Consider the following 20,665-nt stretch of genomic DNA (forward strand, 5'->3'; position numbering starts at 1 on the left):
TTTGATATCTTTGGATCTCCTGGCCTTTGTAGTATTCACTTATAATTCAGAGTCTTGCATGCAAGCAAAAATTGGGTTCCAGCAAGGTTATCTATGCAAAAACTTTGCTACCAGAGAGTGGAAAGGTGGACATGTTTCTCTCTGCTTTCTTACAAAGAAACATGGAGTAGGTGGGATGCTTCCCAAAGGAGAAAGAAAGTTGGATGCTGGGCAGGGGGGGAAATGGTATCTCTCTACTGTGGTGAACTGTTGGCCTATGGACCAGATAGTCTACACATCTCATTTCACTTACATTTCATAGTCAAGTAGGAGGATGTGCTGATGTTCTCAAGATACAGATGAAGACACCAAGCTTCAGAGAAATTTAGCAGCATTTCAAGTGTTATATAATGCATCTGAAGTGAAGCAGTAGGCTGGCTTATAAATTGGTTGAAAACGAAAATTTTTAAAAGTAATTTAAGAGAAAAAAATAAAAAGACAATAATAATCTCCTTTGTCCTCTGTGGTACAAGGCATCTCCTGTTTAGGCCAGCCTCACGTGGATGGCCAGAGGCTGTGTTGGACACAGTCCTGCACAATCCACTGGCTTCTGAACAATGTAGCAGGAGATGCAACTTGCTCTTAGTTAAGAGGCTATGTGTTATCTTCTCCAGCCTATGTGCTATTCCCAGACTTGGACATGCACAAGATTTCTCTGTATGGTGAACATTTATGAGTCTACTTGCCAGATACCTGTAGAAGCTCATATATTCAGAGATGCTGAGGATAATAAAAGGCTAGATTCTGGAAAGTTTTCTTCCTCTTCTAGTAAACCGATCACTTGGAAAACTACAACAGAAAGTTATTAGTTGTGTGCTTATTCTCTAGTACTGAAATTGTTATTCATACAGGATTGAGAAAGGAACTGAATAATAAGAACTTTCAGTTCATAAATACTTTTTCTTCAATTATTTGGGCAGGATAGAATAATAGACTAGACTCTTGCTGTGACCACCTGTTAGTTGACTACATTGAAGAAAAGTTATATGATTCTCAGTCTCCTTGCCTGTAAGCTGGGCGTGGTTACATTAGCTACTCAGGGTGACCTGACATGAAGTAAACATTAATTATGGAAATATTCACCATTAGACAGGTGGACTAACCCCACTGTCGTGTTTTCTTTTCTCTTTGCTGGGACAAAAGACTCTGACAAAAGCAATCCAAGGGAAAAGGAATATGTTCTACCTACAGCTCAAAGGTAAAGCCCATCCAAGTGGGGCAACTAATAAACTAAGACCTTTGGAGCCTGAAATAGCTGCCACATCACATCCACAATCAGGAAACAAAAATGTAATGCATATGAGTACTCAGCTCACTTTCTCCATTTTTATATAGTCCAGGATGCCCATCCCAGTGAAGGGCACAAATAAAATAGGTCTTTCTTTTGCTTTTTTGTGGGGCGGGGGAGATAAATATGTCTTTATTAGTTTTTAAATTGAGGTATATTACTTGTAAAAACACATACCTTTGTGTTTTCTTTGATAAGTTCTGACACACACCACCTGACGCTTCAGTCATATTCAGTCAGAACATCTCTACTATCCTACAAAATTTCCTGACTTCTTTCAGGTTAGGTTGCCTTCCACAGTCATAACCTGTGAAATTTGTGTCCTCACATTAGCTTTAGTTTTTAAAAGTAGTTACATTGTTGCTATTTTGGCCACACATTGCCATGAGTCTTCAGATGCTGTAACTGGGTTTTCCTGTTCAGAGTTTACTTCTTTGGACCCCAGATCCTTTCCTTTCTTTTCCTTCTTTTCTTCCTTTCCTTTCCTTCCCTTTCTTTTCTTTTGAAACAGGGTCATGTTGTCACATTTTGTGTTCTTACAAATAAACCTTGCCTGACAATCAGAGGGGGAACTAGCCACTAATTAACCATAGAGGTCTGGAGGTCTCTATAGACAGGAGACAGGAAATAATAAGGCGGAGCAGAGTGAGGAATAATAAATGGAGCATAGCATAAACAGGAGCTCAGCCTTTTTCAGAGAGTCAGGAAGGTGAGCGATAACTGTGAGGCTGGTCTTCTCTGAGCTTTCAGCTTTTACCCTGATATCTGATTCTGTGTTTTTAGTATTAAGACTAACTAGGATCCTGCATCATTATCTCTATAGTCCAGGCTGGCCTCAAACTTACAGCCATCTGCCTGCCTCAATTATCTGAGTACTGGAACTACAAGTATGTGCCTACAACTGACGCTTAGTTATTGTTTAAAATCAGGATTGCTTGTTAACACACTATTTTTGCTTTTAGCATGATTCCACTCGATTAGATAATACAAGCTACCTGATCCTTTGGAATACTAACTACTTAAAAATCAATTGCATAATCTGTAGATTTCACTGGCAATTCATATTATCTCAGTCCTCAGTAGATTCTGAAAAATGTTCAGGGGAAAAGTATCTTCGGTTCACAGATGAGGAAACCAGTTGCCAAGTAGTTATATGGAAACCATTAGCCTTTGGTACCAAGACTGGTTTTTTTTTTTTTTTTTTTTCTTCATCCACTGTCCTTGGATGTGTGAACACAAAACACAGTCTGTCATTCCAAAACTCAATTTTCTTGTTTGTTCTCTGAAATTTCATAAGTTACCCTTCCATCCTCGAGCATAGAGCTGAGCACTGTTAAAGCTCTATGCTTTATGTGATAATGCTGTGTCCATAGGCTTCTTATTTCTCCAGCAAACCAAAGAACACTAGACTGTCAGATTTGGATGGTTCCACTTCATGGTACTTCTCTATGAAGTCCCTTGGGTTCATCTGTAGAGCCTTCCCTACCTCATCCAATGGTATGTGATTGATCCAGGTATTTTTCCATACTCAAGAATTTCCCATGTATCTCTAACATCAATTAACATGATATTTTGGAGTTCAATAGGGTTTTTAGTTCCCTATAAGTGACACCCTTAGAAAGAGCAGAGCAAAAATGTTGGCTGCTTCTCCATATTGACTTCAAACCTCCAAGGCACAGCCTCCAGTGGTCCTAGTACCACCCTGCGTGGTGAGGTCCCTAGCATCTGCCTGGCCAACATCAGCATGGGCTCTCCGAGACCCTGTGTGCTGCCAACTCCGACCCCTTGCTCCCCCTTCCTCCTGGTTTCTCACCACTGGCGCCGCTGTCCAGGCTCTGGAGTGCTCTGTAGTCAGCGCTGTCCTTGTGGCTTTTTTGAAAGATGTTTAGTGTTATTTCTTTTTGTCCATGTGTTCCTTCCTCTGCCTTCCTATCCTCCACCCCAATTTAACTCCTCATCCATGATTCCTCTGTAAGGTTTTAGACCATTATGTTCTATCTCCTGTCCCTTGTCTCCAACCATAGTCATTACTAATATCCTGACATCCAGGAATGTACCAAATCATGAGCACAGAGAAAGCAAGTTAAAATGGACATATCCTATAAAGGGTGACAATGTTCCTACTAGACACTGCAAGCTAAGATAGAAAATTCTTAGTGCTGGGAATCTTTTGGAATTTTTGACTAATGATATCCTGCAACACTCCCCCCAATATTACAGGTATTGGTTACACCCCAGAACTTAATGATAAGACCTATTACTGAAGACACTGCACAGCATATTTGAGTCATAGAATGTGGAGCTATCAAACTGCTACTGACCTGGCTAGTTTTCATAGTAATGGAAGGTTATGTGGAAGCTACTGGAAAAGAAAAGTAATTAATTATCAACTTTTCACGTCTATGAACACTACAAACTACAGCGATGACTAGCCTAGCAAACACATTCACTGGCTCAGTCATGGCATGAACATTGTGAGAGCGACCAACCACTTTCAGATTGGATTTCTTTACCCCTTCACAAGATGAAAACCATACCTGGCACAGCCGTCAGACTAAGAAGAAGTGAAGAAGTGACTGAACAAGTCATAGGACCCAGAGGAGAACCTACTAGTATTATTCTGCTAAATTGTCATTGTATTAAAGCAACTTGTAGTGATTTATCATAGGTGAATACATCAAAACCCTTACTGGAGAAAGCTTCTATTGGTAGTAGACGGTGATGAACACAGAAACTCACCAATGTTCAAGGTACAGATAATAAGAGACTGTGGAATATTCAGACATAAATAACACATCTATATCTCACCCCTCCTCCAAAGGCTTAGAGATCATAGCAGAAGAGGGGTGTAAAGAGTGAAAGGCTAGAGGGGTGGGTAACTACAAGGGAACTTGTAGTGAGGTAGTCCTTCTGTAGCACTGACCACGCCCATTGGGGGGTGGAGCGATGGGCGGAGGTGACCTGAGGAAGGAGGTCGGAGGGGGCCAGGAAGGCACTCTCTCTTTCTGGCGTGACTTGGACAGGAGAGGATCGGGTTGAATTTCCTGGTGTTCATCTGTCTAGGTTGTAAGTTATTTCTCCCTGAATAAACATCTATTCTGCCTATTTGTTTATCCTGATCCTTATTTACCGCAATAGGAACTGTGTCTTCCAAACACCTAAGGGAAGTTGCACAGGGAACTCACTGCAGCTGTGACAGTATTTACACAACCTGTGCTAGTTCAAGCTAGCCCAGATGGCAACATACATGGGGAAAATGGCCATAAAGTCCCATTGCTACCTGAGGAGCTATTGCCAACTGATAGCATCGAGGTAACGAGGAGATTGTTTTCTTTGAGAGTACAGCCGTTGGTAAGTTGACTGTGTTCCAGCAAAAGACCACAAACAAGAATATGTCGGCAGTGCTCATTGGCCTCGTTGGGTGTAAATAAAGGGACACAAGTTTAGAGGTAGCAAAGAGAATTGTATCTAGAAGTACTAGGAGTAGGGACTGAATATGATAAAAATACATGGTATGAAATTCTCAAAGAACTAATAACATACCCAGATACCACCCCCCCACACACATATATTCCCAGAAGCCCATTCCCCAAGAGAGTCTAACAAATTGATAGTTAATACTAATCATCTTCCTCACAAGCACACAGAGTGGAAACGAAAAGTCACTGCTGCATTTGTAAGCAAAGATCCCAATTAAATGCTCTCCTTTGCATGAATGTCTGTGGTCATGGTGTCTCTTCATAGCAACAGGAAGCTGCAGTGAAATGATCTCTCCTAGAAGAAACTGCAAACACAAGACCAGAACAATGGCAACATCAATGAACATACTAACATGGTAGGGGGAAATTTTAAAGGTTTCTAACCATAGATAGAGAAATACAGGTAACTAATCATGATCAGTGAGGGAAAATTAGACTCTCCCGTGGATGAGCCCCTTACTTCTTGTTCCATGAAGAGTGGCCAACCCTGAGACGATATACACACAAGTAACAGAACCAGAAAGTTGTATTTATCTATCTGTGTATATACGCATACATATATAAAAATAATAATGAAAGAAAAAGATTATCAGCTTGAGAGTGGGCGACATGAGAGGATGGAGGGAGGGAACCTGGGATGGATTGGGAAAGTGACATGATTTTATTTAAAACATATTGAAAATAAATTAATTAGTAAAATGGTACCAATATGTCCATGCCTATTTTAAATATGGGAAACTGAGTCATAGAGCGGGGACATTGTTGGCTGAAGGTGAGGCTGTCATCTTAAGTAAGTAGTGGAATAGAAGTCTGCATTCTACATCTGTTTGGATTTTTTAAAGTGCATTTTCTGAACTGCACATATTCAATAATTCCATCTACAAATATCTGCTGAGACCTTGGAAGTTCTAGATGAAGCTAAGGGTTCCAGAGTGATAGAAACTAACATGAAAGGTACACTCTCTATCATCTTGATATATATATATATATATATATATATATATATATATATATATATATCAAGAGCATCCAAATGAGGGTAAGTGCTATTAAAAAAAAAAAAGATAGCAAAGGAATTACTAGGTGAGACAAGGAGAGGCAGCAAAAATACCAACAATCGTACATACACACGATAAAAGGCTCACAGCAGATGTGACATTGGAAGAATAAGATCTCCAAACACGAAGTGGCCTGCCACGAGAGATTGGAGGCAAGCTCTTCTGGAAAGCCTTGCTCGGGAAACCTGTTCTAAGGTCAGAAAAACAATAGGCAGGCTGGGAAGTTAGGTCACAACACAAGAAGTTGGGCTGTCGTTGTAGACTGCAATGTCATGACAATGTGGAACTGTAAAAATCATGAACATAAAACATCTGGCAGATGAATACAAACACTGCCAACAGTTTTATAGTAAAAACTATTGATCAGCCACCTTGCAAGGGAAAAATTTATCATGAAGATCAATACAGCATAGTTATTACTTTTCTCATTTTTGATGGGAGAACATTCCATTTTCGACATGTTAAATTAGTCTATTTTGATCTATCAGATATGCGGGGGCTAAGAAAATGATAAAGTGAGTACCTTCTAGCCATTATTGCTACCTTTATAACACAAATGATGATGAATCATTCATTTTAACAACTTTACATACTTACTGAGACTAGATTTTTTTCAATACAATACATTCTGATTACAGTTTCCCCTCCCCCAAAGTCTCCCAGATCCTTCCCACTTACCAAAATCCACACCCTTTCTTTCTTTCTCTGATTAGAACATAGTCATTTAAAAAATAATACTAAAATTAAACGAAAATGAGTAAGAACATGACAAAACATACAAAATAAATAGAAAAAAAAAGAAACAAGAAGCACAAGAAACATAAAGATACTGAGGCACATTCACATACAATGAGAACCCAATATGCTTGATTTATAAAATTGGAAACCACAATATATAAGAAAACAAAAAGTCCAAACAAAGCACTGTGAGACAAAAGATTTTCAAAGATACCATTGAGTTCATTTTGTGTTGGACTAGGCATAAAAGCCTACCCTTAAGTGTGGTTAAGTGAGATTTCATTGGAGGAAAAAAAAAAAAAAACTCTTCCTGTGTGAGCAGTTAGCAATTGGAAATAGCTTCTGAGTTAGGGATGGAGTAAATGTCTACCTCCCCATCTCTGCACTACAACTCCATCTTGCTGATCCTATGCATCCTGCCACAGTTTCTGTGTGTTCATAGGTTCATCAGTCCCTTTGTCTAGAAGACCTTGTTTCCTATATGTCTCCCACTCCCTATAGTTCTTACAACTGTTAGTCACCCCTTTTGCAGAGTTCCCTGAGCCCTAAGGGAAGGGATTTGATGGAGACATCCCATTCAGGGCTAAGTGTTCAAAGGTTTCTCACTCTCTGCACATTGTCTAGTTGTCGGTTTCTATATCTGTTCCCATCTACTGCAGCAGGAAGCTTCTCTGATGACGGCTGAGCAAGTCACTGTGTATGCCATAGTAGAATGACACTAATAATCATTTTATTGCTATGTTCCTTTAGCAGAAGAGTGGTATTTAGTTTTTCCCTAGGACCATGGCTTTACTAGTCTCAAATTCTTGGACAACTTGGTTGTATTGGGCTGGAGTTCCATCTTATGGAGTGAACCCTAAATTCAATCAGATGATGATTACGCGCACAACTTTAGTGTCTCTATGTCACCAGCATAACTTAGAGGCAGGCAGGTCACCATTGTAGATTGTAGGCTTTGTAGCTCAGGTGCTATTGTCCTCTCTCTTCTTGTAATTTGCAAAGGATTTTCCCCATACTACGACCACATTAGTGCATAGGAGTGTGAGCTCTAGGTAGGCACAAGATTGAATGTTTTGTGTTCAGTAAGTTATATAGATCTTTTTTGATCATGAGCTTATACACTTGCAGCTTCTTTCTAACTTTTTATATCATATGTGGTGCTGTTGTCAACTTTACATACAGTTTTTCATGTAAATGTTTCTATCTCCCTGGTGTACATAGCCAGGCGTGGAACTGTGGGGTCAGATGGTGACTCTGTGTTCCATCTTTGGAAGGCTTGTCCAAATGTTTTCTCAATTGACTTTAACATTACATGTGTCCATAGACATATGTGAAGGTCCTGTTTCCAAGGTATTACTTTTACCACCCCCCCACTTTGTTTTTGTTAAATTGCAGTTTTCTCAGAAGTTATGATGTGATGTCTTGTTCCTGTTTTGACCTAAAGGGGAAAAAAGAGGCCAGCAGGAAATGTTGTTACAGTGTTTAAACAAATGTTTAACAGGGGCTTAGGTGAAAGTGGTAAAACCAGAAATGCACAGATACCATTAGAACTTACCACAGACTGAATGTGGGGAATATGAGAAAGAGGAAGCCATTTGCTATGCCCACATCTATCCTAGTACTACCATCCTCACAGACTGGTAAGGATGCTAAAAGTAAGGCTTATCTGTGAAAAATGTGACACATCACATTATTAGACTCCAGCAGTGTTATCTCTACCTCTGTCATCATGGACATCACTCATAGTCATGGTAAAATCAACAACTAAATTTTCTTTTTAAAATTCGGTCATTGTCTTATTGTTAGGGATGGTGGGGCTAAAGGATGGCAATATGAGCCACTAATAAGGGTGAAAAATGGTCACCTCACACCTCTCCCTAGACTAACATGCCCATTTAATGATCTCCTCTTCTCTGCCTATAGCTGACAATAACTGATGTCTTGATCAAACGGAGGCAACTTAGCATGGAAAAATAATCTGATGAGAGCAGAGCAGTTCACCATGCTACTGAGGCAACACCCTTGCTTATAATTTTCCCTGACAACTAGGATTTATGGAAAGAGATGTTTGGATTTAGTGACTTCCAGTAAGTTTGCGATCACCTGACTTCAGTGAGGAAATTAGACCTCCCTTCTCTTCATGGTAACCACAAATGCTTTTTGGTTTTTTTTATTATTATTATTTTAGAAGAATGAGTAGTTTTTCCTGTAAATATTACTCAGCGTGGAATTCTCTTTGGCTGTCTACTAAAGCAACAAGGCAAAAGCTGTACCAATGTTTTACCCATGAACTATCCAGTAGTTTAGAAAAGGTTTGGAGCAGTAAAATCACAGAAGTGACTTTGAGGCATCACATTTAAGCAGGATTAACAGTGAAAAAGGAATGCATCCCTAGCACAAAACATTTCAATGTTGAAAGTCTTACTGATAAGAGCATTTATTTGTGGAAGCAATCTTTTACAAGTTGTTCAATAATCTAAAGTTGTTTTAATACACCATATGCATTAGAACAGAAAGGCACACTTTGCACTTCCCAATTTTAATATGCTTGCAGCCTTTGGAGAGTAAAAATAATTGGGGTGAGTGTTTGTAGATAAAGTATGAAAGGGTGGATTATCCACCCAGTGTCTTCCAGTTGCCTCCTCTCTCTACAAGATACATTGCACTTCTGAGACCTATGACATTAATAAGCCACCTAAGTTTTTACATGCTCATATAACAACTTGAGAGGGAGAAAGGAGTCTGTCTATGGGTGATGGGAACTCAGTCACTGAATAGGAGTTTAACTGAACATGTGCAAAAGAGGTTGAGAAAATCTCAAGCTGAGAGCTAGAACTCCTGCTAGCAGTGGAGAGTGACTTTACAAGGAGATGCATACCTTTTAGACAAGAAATAAAGCCGATCTATTTTACATCACTGAACTATAGAATATACTTCCCTCCCGAGAACATCACATACATCTCCCAATTCCCAAAACATGGGAATGTGAATGAACTGAGTAGCGAGCAAGGAGTCCAGCTCACGGTGGAATTAAAGTGTTAGTTGACCCGTTTTAAAGTATAAAGAGTACACACACACTGGTTTAGGGGGACCCAGTGTAATCACAAGGCTTTTGCAAATGAAAGGACCACAGAAATGAAGAAATGAATTTGTATTGACTCATTGGTCCCCAAACACACAGGTGATATGTGAAAAAGCCAGAGGTTTTATATAAATCTGAGATCCCTCTGCTGCAGCTTCATGTCTAGTCTCTTCTGGAACCTGGGATTTTGTGTATCCTTCTCCCCTACTGTGTTTAATTCCTGGTTTCAAGTCTTGTAAGCAAGTATGTACATTTTTCCTAGCAGATATCCCTGTGTGGTTTTACAAAAGAATATAGTGGAGATTCTTCTTCTAAACAAATATCAGACAAAGAGTAGAGTACCCAGATTCATTGGAGCAGAGTGAATAGTAAAGACTGCCTGTAAAGGTAACTCTGTACATGGAAGCAACCCTTCAAGTACAGCTCATTTTGTTTTGCATCTTAGAATTTCCACCCTTCCCTGCTAAAACAAACCTGGGCTATTCTTTTGCTAAGAGATCCAAGCTGATTATTAATACAATGCATGGCAACATCTGTGGTTTGCACACTGTTGAACTAAAAAGGCTCTAATGTATTGGAGCAGAGGCCAAGCAGCCGGTATCCATGGCAACTTCGTGTTTAGTTTCAACCGGCAGTCAGGGAGAGTATTCAATCAGATTCTCATATTTGTCTAAATGGCACCCAATAAATATTTCCCATAGCCAACATTTTTGTCTTGGCTTGGAAACAAAGAAAAACGAATCCTGAATGGAGGAGGGGGGATGGGGAAAAATTGTCCCCAAAGGACAAACTCCATAAAAGCTAAAATTAATGTCTCACTTGTCCAGTGACAAAGAATCCTGAAAATTATAACAGGATCATTATAAGAATTAGCAAAAAGGGTCAGAAGATGGGAGAGGAACCAAAATTCTTCATTCTAATTTAATTATTAATAGGTGATTGCAGAAAAGTCATGAAGTCAGTGTCTGTTTATAATCTTACAAACAACTATTATTTACTATGTGTATATTTGGTTATTGTGCTGGGCACTTTATGAACATTATCTTTCATCCTCAGCAAGAGATTTAAAAATTAAGAAACATTATAAGACAGCTATTATCACCTGCATTACATTTCACACCTAGTGAAGAAAATCAAACAACTTCTCCAGATTTCCTCTGGGAAGAGTTTGAATTCTGGTCTACCTGATTTCAGAGTCTGAAGGAACCAAGTAAATTTAATTGAAAGAAAAAAATCTGTTTCTTGTTTGAGTCACTGTTTCCATGATTCTGTTTTCTGGCAAATAACATTTTTTTCAATGTTTTTTTTTTTTGTTAATTCTTTGAGAATTTCATACAATATATTTTCCTTCCCCTAGTTCCTCCCAGATCCAGCCAACTCCTAACTAACCACCCCCAACTTCATGTCGTGTGTGTGTGTGTGTGTGTGTGTGTTTAATAACACATGGATTTCAATTTGTGCTGCACATATACTCCTAGGGGAGGGGCCATCCATTGGAGCATGGTCAAATTTCACTGTCAACTCTGTAAATGTATGTTATTGTAATAGCTTATTTAAAATTAAATGCCTCTATTTGCCCCTGGAAAATAATTAAATGTATAAATATTCTATATTCACGTGTAATTTGCATTCATTCATTGGAAATATGCAAACATGACCCCTCAAAGAATCTTGGGTAGGGGTTGGAGTAGAAAAGTAGATTAGAAGAACTGTATTTCCTATCAGAAGCATTTAAAACCAATCACTCCTCAACTTTTGGGACTTCCTAACCTCTTAATTGGACTACTAATATGATGTTTATGGTTCATTAAATCATCTTTCCACTTTCAGTATGATTCCAGGCATAACTACCCACATACAAACACACACACACACACACACAAACACACACACACACACACACACACACACACACACACACCTTTGCCTTATGAAAGTAAAAACAGTCTTCTTCAAGCTACAATTATCAAACAAAGAGCCTGTATTTGGAGTTCAACTATGGGAGGGAGGAACCATTGTCTTTCAAACATATACAAACACAAGTTTGACATGTAATGACCATTTTGAACCTTTTCTTTGAATAAACTCCTCCCTGTCATGTGCAGCTCTTGTGATTTTATTAAGACAAGCTACCTGGATCTGGTCTTTGTTGGGATACTACATCTTCTGTTTTCACAACCAGACACATGAGAAAGACTGCAAATGGGTGTTCCAGCCATGCTCACATTGAACTGAGCAACAATGGACAGAAGGTTTTGTCCTTAGTCGTTCATATATAAAAGGGGCTGATGGCTCTAATTGTGTGGCAGATAGTCATGGGATCCAGGGAGCACTAGAGTTAAGCATCTTCTTATGTAATTTCTATTCCACCTTTGTACTTATCATGCTGAACCACCTCAAACAGGGTACCTGAAATAATTTTTCTCATTGGTTCTCTTGGGTTGCCACTTGATAGGAATAACTGAATGTGATCAGACACTCTGAAATATTAGATACACAAGAATAAAAAATGATCAATTTAAAAAAAATAAAAATGTCTCTACAACTGGATTCCAGGAGTTCTGTTCAGTTTTAGCTGTGGGTGTCTGCTTCTGCTTCCATCAGCTACTGGAGAAGGCTCTATGATGGCATATAAGGAATGCAGTCATCAGTCTCATCATAGGGGAAGGGCATTTAAGGGAGCCTCTCCACTATTGCTTAGATTCTTAGTTGGGGTCATGCGTGTGGATCCCTGGAGATTTCCCTAGTGCCAGATTTCTTGTTAAGCCCATAATGGCTCCCTCTATTAAGGTATCTCTTTCCTTTCTCTCCTTCTCTGTTCTTCCCCTGACTCAACCTTCCTGATCCCTCATGTTCTCCTCCCCTCCCCATTCTCCCCTCTTTTTCTCCTACTTCCCTTCCCCTCGCAACCACCATGCTCCCAAATTACTTAGGAGATCTTGTTCCTTTCCCCTTCTCATGGAGTCCATGTCTGTTCTCTTAGGGTCCTCCTTGTTTCCTAGCTTCCAGGGGTTGTAGATCATAGGCTGATTATCCTTTGCTCCATGTATACTACTCACTTATGAGTGAGTACATACCATGTTTGTCTTTCTGTGTCTAGGTTACCTCACTCATCCATTTGCCTGCAAATTTCAAGATGTCATTGTGTTTTGTTTGTTTGTTTACCACTGAGTATTACTCCATTGTATAAATGAAGGGGTCAAGACCATGTTTGGGAAACCCTCAGAAGCAGCTAACCTGACCAAATGGGAGCTCACAACTCCAGACTGACAGCTGGGGAACCTGCATAAGACCAAACCAGGCCCCCTGAACATGGCTGTCAGCTTAGTCTTGGGAAGTCTATGGGGCCACTGGCAGTGGAACCAGTATTTATCCCTTGTGCATGAATGGGATTTGGGAGTCCATTTCCTATGGAGGGATACTCTCTCAGACTAGATACAGATGGGGAGGCCTAGGTTCTGTCCCAAATGATGTGTCAGACTTTGATAATTCCCCCATGGGAGGCCTTGCCCTCCCTGAGGAGTGGATCAAGGGTAGGAAGAGGGGATGGTGGGGGGAATGGGAGGCTGGTAGGGAGAGGGAACTGGGATTGGTATATAAAATAAGATTGTTTTTTATTAAAAAATTAATTTAAAAATAATGAAACTTTAAAAAGAAAATTAAAAAATATAGATTTGTATGAAAGCACTGTTAATATGTTTAAATATTCTGTAGATTTTTTTCAAGACAGGGTTTCTCTGTGTAGCCCTGGCTGTCCTGAAAGTCTCTCCATAGACTAAACTGACCTCAAGTGTAGAGATGCAATTGCTTCTGCATCCCAAATGCTAGGCAAGTGCTTGTCTGAAAGGTGTGCATCACCACACCCAGTTCAAACATTTTCAAATGATAATTAACTACTTAAACAACCTACAACCAATTATCAATTTGAACCACTTGAGCACCAAGGAAATCTGAGCATTTTTTCAGTCACAACTCTATATGGTAAGAGGAAAATTCCTATGGTAGTCACTCCTTCATGAGGAAAAATAGGACATACTACAGTTCAATCTTCTAGCATTTCAACATGGTGCTGTAATTAATAGACGTGTTAGGTCGAATTCATTGCTATCCTGGGATAATATATGCACCCCATGGATTGGACAGTTACCAGAATTGAGTTTAAGTTAGTCAATCAGAAAACACACAAAGCTTGTGGGACGACATGGAGAGACTGAACAGTACTTTCCAAATTCACAAGGGTGGATATAGAATAATCAGCCCAAGGGGTTCAAAGGTGACAAGGAATCTTTTGTGTTAATAGGTAAATCCTCTTAGCGAAATGTAATACCTGTGTTTGGCCTATTATGTACAAACAATGTACTCCCAAAGATGAAAATGGTGTTGTCTTTAGCACTAACTAATCTTGGGAAGCAGTTTTAAAAAGACAATCTAGGATTTTTCTCTTTTGGGAAATGTAAATCACAACCAGAAAAGTACACAGGTCACAAGATAATTTAATATACCTTTCACAAGTTAGACACATGTTTCACCAGCACCCATGTTAGGAAACAGTTCAAGGATAAGGAGTAATATACAGAGAATCCTCCATTCAAGATCCCTTAGAACTTCTCCATCTTTTTTTGCAATGTTATTCACAATCTTGATTTCTAAAATCATGAATTATTTTTCAGTATTTTCCTTTATTTTACCTTATAAATTTGTTGTTATATAATGCTTTGTGTATGTGAGATACCATTGTGTGCAGCTACAGATGCATGCTTCATGCTGATGGCTGAGATATTCTTTATTGTGAAAATACAACTCTATTTCATGGATACCTTCAATTATTGATGGACATTTGGGTAGTCCCCAAAGAAAGGTTATTGTGAGAAGTATTGCTGTGAATATTCTTGTGCCTGTCTTGTTAAATGTGTTCATGTGTGCATGTGTGCATGCTTGTGTGTGTGTGTGTGTGTGTGTGTGTGTGTGTGTGTGTGTGTGTGTTTCTGTTGGAAACAAATTTACCCAAATATTGTTTTTAGATTAAGCACATATCCAGCTATGAGAGACAATGGCAAGCAGTTTTCCAAGGTCACGGTTCTGAAAGTCATAGTTAAACCCTGTGATCTGGTCCTAATAGCAAAGGAGCAATTGTAGACTTGTATTTCTGAGATGGAACAGATCATTGTTAAAAAAGTAAAATCAATTTCTATTTCTACAGCTGATATACAGTTATCATTTCTTCTAGGGCATTTAAAAACAGCGATAAGACAGGATAACTATTCAATAAGTTAAAACAGATTTTAGAATCTTAAATATGAGGATTGGCAGTTGCCCCATATTTTTAGTACAGCAAACAACCCTTTAAAGAGTCCTCTGCAAACTCTCCCCACACGACACCTATCAAAACCAAGACACTGTGGAGAGACCTGCTTTGAAACAACCTGCTCTGAGGAATTCAATTTGAAAACACGATCATTGTCTATCTTCTGTTTCAGACGAGGACATTCACATCTTTGATGGGGGGTGGGGTGCCTGTAATGAAGTCACATAGTGAAAGCATTAAGAAGGCAAAAGATGGGACCTTGTGTCTTTATAACTTCCAGTTTAGCAAACTTGTCTGTTTGTTGAACCAGATCCAACACTAAAATAACAAAATTCCTGTCCAACATGGCACACTTGTAAGAATGTCCTTTCAAGACCCTCATTGATGATTTTTTTCCCTCAAGTTACCTGATCTGATAGTTGTAAAGCAATATATTCTACTATCAAGAAAATGAACCAACTCCATTGGCTGGGGAGGGTGTGGGTGTGGGGTTAGGGGGATCACAAGTGCCTCAGCATTAAGATGATATTCCAGACAAAATGTGGTTACTGAATACTTAAAATTGACAGAATGCATGGGTCCTTAATAATTACTGGAAATGAAGTGAAATATGAACATGAAATAGCAATGCATGACTCCTTCCCACCAGCATCAGGACAGAATTGACTCAAATAATTTTTTTTCAAAGCATTAGGGAAATTTAGTTTAAACTTTACTCAAGCACTTGGGTTCAAATCTAATTTTGGAAGACATATAAACTTTGCCCATCAAATATCTCCTTTAAATTTCTGCAAACACTCAAACAAAGCTGAATTTTAAATTTCCCAAAAGAGCATATGGAACTCTCAAAAAGTAAAGAATGGGGTAACTGAGAAATGTTTTCTCAGCTTTAACACTTAGAGACACAAGTAAAAAATTATGATTAGTTTGTTCCAGCCTATATAATTTGTCATTTTCCTACCACTGACATTGGACTACTGAAGATTTTTAAATCTTTTCATAGGAAATACTAATTTTTTATATTAGTACTTGATTAGTTAAAGGAGATGTCAGCTTTGATAAAGGAAAACAGTCTTTCCCAAATCCATGAAAGCAACCGTGCCTGTTGAATCATCTAAATTAAGGACCATTTCCAGAAACTGAAGAGATAATTGTGAATTAAAGAACAATGTTGTAACTCCAAAATTCTTTAAGAATTATTTTTGCATTTGATTTTAGTACAAAAGATGAAGCCAGAGATGAAGACAAAGGCAAAAGACAGAGAAGAAAGAATTCTAGAATTGTTTCATGGATCAATGCATTATTGAGGGGAAATATATAGTTTTGTTATTGGTTGCACTTCCTTTGTCAAAGGATATTGGCAAATTTTACTAAAGAAATATGCATGAGGAAATTTTCCCAATACCAAGTGACCAATCTCTCAGCTAGAATTTGTTGTTGATGTTTCTTCAAGACAAGGTTTCTCTACGTAGCCCTGTCTATCCTAGAACTCACTCTGTAGACCAGGCTAGTCTTGAACTTAGAGAGCTGCCTGCCTATGCCTCCCAAGTGCTGGGATTAAAGGCATGGGCAACCACCACCTGGGTTCAGCTAGAACTTTTAAACATATGATTTTATAATTCTAAACCAATTCTTCCCATCTCTGACCTAGCCTTAGCATGTATCTAATCATCCCCAATGTTAATTACACAAATTAAGACACTGGATTAGAATTCTGTCCCATCAGCTTGCAGGGAATTGCGCACATGTCAGAAAGTTACAGGTGACTGAGTGAGCTCACCTTTGACAAGGAGAAAGCAAATCCTTCCAACTGCATGGAATGATGAGACGGAAACCAGTAACAGCTCTTCACAAAAGATTTCTGAAACATTTCTGTGCTGCAGCCCCTGCCTTACTGGTCCACCCCTTATCCTCATTATATATGCTCCCAATAGTCCTCACCTTACTCTAAGCAATATTCAGTGATGCAGAAGTTGTGGTCATACCATGTTCGTCTACATAACTAATCCTCTAGAGTCATCTAGAGGAGCCTTGTTATATTCTTCCAGCCCTGCTAGTCCTAGATTGAACATATCAGTTTTCCTAAGCCATCCTAGAGTGTTTATCACTCCCTCCTAATACTAACCAAAAGACTTACTATTAAACACTTTAAAGAAGAATACAAAAGAAAAGGATATAGACAAAGAAACCTGAATTAAATGATGTATGGGGGAGGGAGAGATGGAGAAGAAGGGGAGACAGGGAAAGAGACTAGATACATTAGGAGAGACATAGGGGACCTTCTCCCTGGTTTAAATTAGTCATTTTCAAGCAAGTTTCTCCTTAGTAATTCCATTACTGAGACATCTTCCCTGAATGCTTTTCTATCCTTGAGTGTCAGAATAAAATATAATCATACGAAGTTTGTTGATCAGAGCTCTGAGACTTAATTTTACACCTAAATAACTAAAAGATACTGTGTGGCTCATAGAATATCTAGGATATGCAAATTGTGAAACTTTTGCGGTTCAAGCCAGGACAGATGGAATTAGGTAAAGCACATTAAAACAATCCAAATCATGTACATCACAGACCCTCCCACAATGCCACCATGGTGATTACTACATGTACACAGTTAGGATTTGGAGCTAGAAACGACTGCTCTAGATGCCCATCTCCCCATCACACAAGTTAGAATACGTCTCTATGCATACTGCCATTCACTTAACTTTACGTTCATTTCCAAATAACTGGGTCTGTTCATTGGCAGATCCTAAGTCATATATTTACAGCTTAACTACAAAATAGTGAGAGCAATGTTTTTTTAAAATTTTTTGTTTATTCATTTGTTTAATTTTGAAACAATCTTATTTTACATATCAACCCCAGTTCCCTCTCCCTCCTGTCCTCCCATGCCCCCTCTACAAACCCCCTCATCCCACTCCCCAGGGAGAGTGAGGGCTTCCATGGGGGATCATCAGAGAGCAATGTTTATAACAAAGGAAAGCAATTGCCACACGGTTGCTATCTGTGCTGGTGTACCAATTCTACTCTCAGTTTTTAGTAGTTAAGCAAATGGAGAAAAATGCTGAGGAGACCTATTGCTGGGGGCTTGGCTGGCTTCTAAGGCAGGCGGAGGAGGAAGAGTAGGAAGGGTCTAAATGAGGAGGACAAACCCAAAGACACTGCCATTTAAGACTGAGTTGAGTGAGGTATGCTCACTGAAATTTAAACATTACCCAGTGAAAGTAAGTATCAGACATCATGTGGTACCTAACAAATGACAGTTATTATGTTTTGTCATCTGTTAAAAATTAATTTTTTTATATAAAGAGGATAACAAAGTTATTTTCTGGTGCTGTTAACCTGAGAAAGGAGAGAACAAACCAATGTGAGAAGAGGACAGCAGGATAATGGCAGGAGCTGTTTGCAGGCAGTGCATCTATCGTGTTTAATATATTCACGTGCATGCTACAGCGCCTCCGCTTATCTTTCTGCAAAGTATTTCAAGCCATTCACAGGCAAGCTGAGGCAAAATAGTAACATGGAATGGCGCTAACAAAGATATAACTAGGAGAATTCAAAGACAGTACTTTTAGAAAATGCTTGGGAAAACAAAAATCCACTCAACTGTTTAAAATATTCTTGACATCAGAGCATTCACAGCAGCTAAGATTCACACCACTCAGAGAAGTTACCACAGTAAAATTGTGTTGTACGTGAAATGTGTTTGGAGAAACACAAAGTACTGTAAAACTCATGGGTAGCCAGTCAAAACAAACCAACACACAAACCAGCCAAAAAATTAAATTTGTACAATTATTTTTAGGAAGTGGCTACTAAATTTATTGACCTAAGACCCTTATTCCAAATATCTCCTTTCCAGGCAAAGTATAGTAATTTCCTCCCATTCCTGAGTGACTACACAACTTTTTTATATTTATTTGATAGTTCTCAATGAAAGTATGTGTCCAGTCATTGATTTGGGGACATTATCTGTCTCATCTCACCAGAAAATAAATTCTCTACAAATACTAACAATATTTGCACTCGCCTTTGAGTCACTTCCTCTTGAAGCAATTCCAAACATGTTACTGGTACTTAAAGTTTGATCCCTCATAATAACTGGGAATGCCTTTCCTCACAGTGTTGTCTAAAAGATTACCTGGATGTTTAAGTTACTTAAAAGAGCACTTGGCTTATAATAAGACCTTAGTAAATGCTAGTTATTATCACTTAGTTTGGAGAGTGGTTGTAGTCTCTCTTTATAACCCTAGTAACAAAAATTCCTTCTAAACACTTTTGTTTAAGCTACCTAGGGTCTAAATCTGGACATTAGTTGGAAGACCAGAACTGGTCCCCTACCATCAGCATCTAATGTCATTGCAACATTAAAGTTTAATGCAATGTAATAATATACATTTCATCTGCTATAGATTAATAATTTACATGTGATATTTACTGTGAATCAGAATTCAAATCCTTAGTGCATCTTCAAAAGTATTGCCATCTGGCCCATAAGTTTTGGGAAATACTGTGCCATGAGAAACCAGACATGAAATGTTTGTAATCCAAGGCATTTTTCTTCCCCTTCCACCAACAGAAATGGCCTTGGGAGACCAGTAACTAATAAGGGTTTGCAATGAAAGATGAAACTGGCCCTCTAGATGACTTTGCGAGCATATGATTAAACACTACCTTACTATTTGTCCAAATGAAGTTGCAATCCTAGAATGCTAGCTTTGGAAGGGACTCCATAGTGACCAGGCCAAACCTACCCTAAGTGGTACAGAGAAGAGAAGCGATCAAGAACACACTTCTGACAATATTTGGAATCCTCTATGGTAATACAATTTCTAGTTTCATCAAATGTTTCTTTGTATAGAACTGCTTGAGGTTTCAAAGAAAGAATTTAGAAAAGGTTTGGGGGTTTTGTTTCATTTTAACATTTATTCTTTGAAATTTCACAGAATGAGGGTGTTGGGAGGTAGCTCAGTGGGTAATGTGCTTTCCTACTAAGCATGGGAACTGAGTTCAGATCCCTAGAACTGTATAAAAACCAGGCATGGCTGTACATATGTGCAATCCCAACACTGCCAGGTGGATACAAAAGATCCTAGGACCTAACTGGCAAGAATGTCTAACTCATTACTGACCTCTAAGTTCATGAAGAGATTCTATCTAAAAAAAAAAATCAAGTGAAGAGTGATATAGGAAGACAACTGACCTTGATCTCTGACCTCCACACTTGCATACAAGTTCCAATATCCACGAATGTTTCCACACAGTCAAATACCATATACACAAATCTACAGAGGCATGCACATGCAAACACACACACACACACATCCCACAGGGAGTGATGGATGGAGGGATGGAGAGAGAGAGAGAGAGAGAGAGAGAGAGAGAGAGAGAGAGAGAGAGAGAGAGAGAATTCAAAGAATGATCCTGTCACCAATGGAAAAGCCACTGAACATTTTTTTTTTTCCTTTTCTCTATGGTTGCTTGTTTGGGAACTTTTTATTTGCAAACTTTAGATTTATGATTTTTTTCTTTAGTTGACATATAATGAATGGCATGAGAAATAATGTTTTGATATATATGTTATATTCATATATATAGTATATCTATTTATAATTAAATAACTACATAAGGATATTTATGATATCTACTACCTCAGAAATTTAAGACTTCCAT

The 20,665-nt window shown here is 38.7% G+C and overlaps 1 pseudogene; it reads right to left on the bottom strand.

Annotated features, from left to right (window-relative positions):
* Nucleotides 1-2,589: 2,589 nt before the first annotated feature.
* Nucleotides 2,590-3,067, bottom strand: LOC127213612 (thiosulfate sulfurtransferase/rhodanese-like domain-containing protein 3; annotated as a pseudogene).
* Between the last annotated feature and the right edge of the window lie 17,598 nt (nucleotides 3,068-20,665).

This window comes from Phodopus roborovskii, unplaced genomic scaffold (assembly GCF_943737965.1).
Source record: "Phodopus roborovskii unplaced genomic scaffold, PHOROB, whole genome shotgun sequence".
NCBI lineage: Eukaryota > Metazoa > Chordata > Mammalia > Rodentia > Cricetidae > Phodopus > Phodopus roborovskii.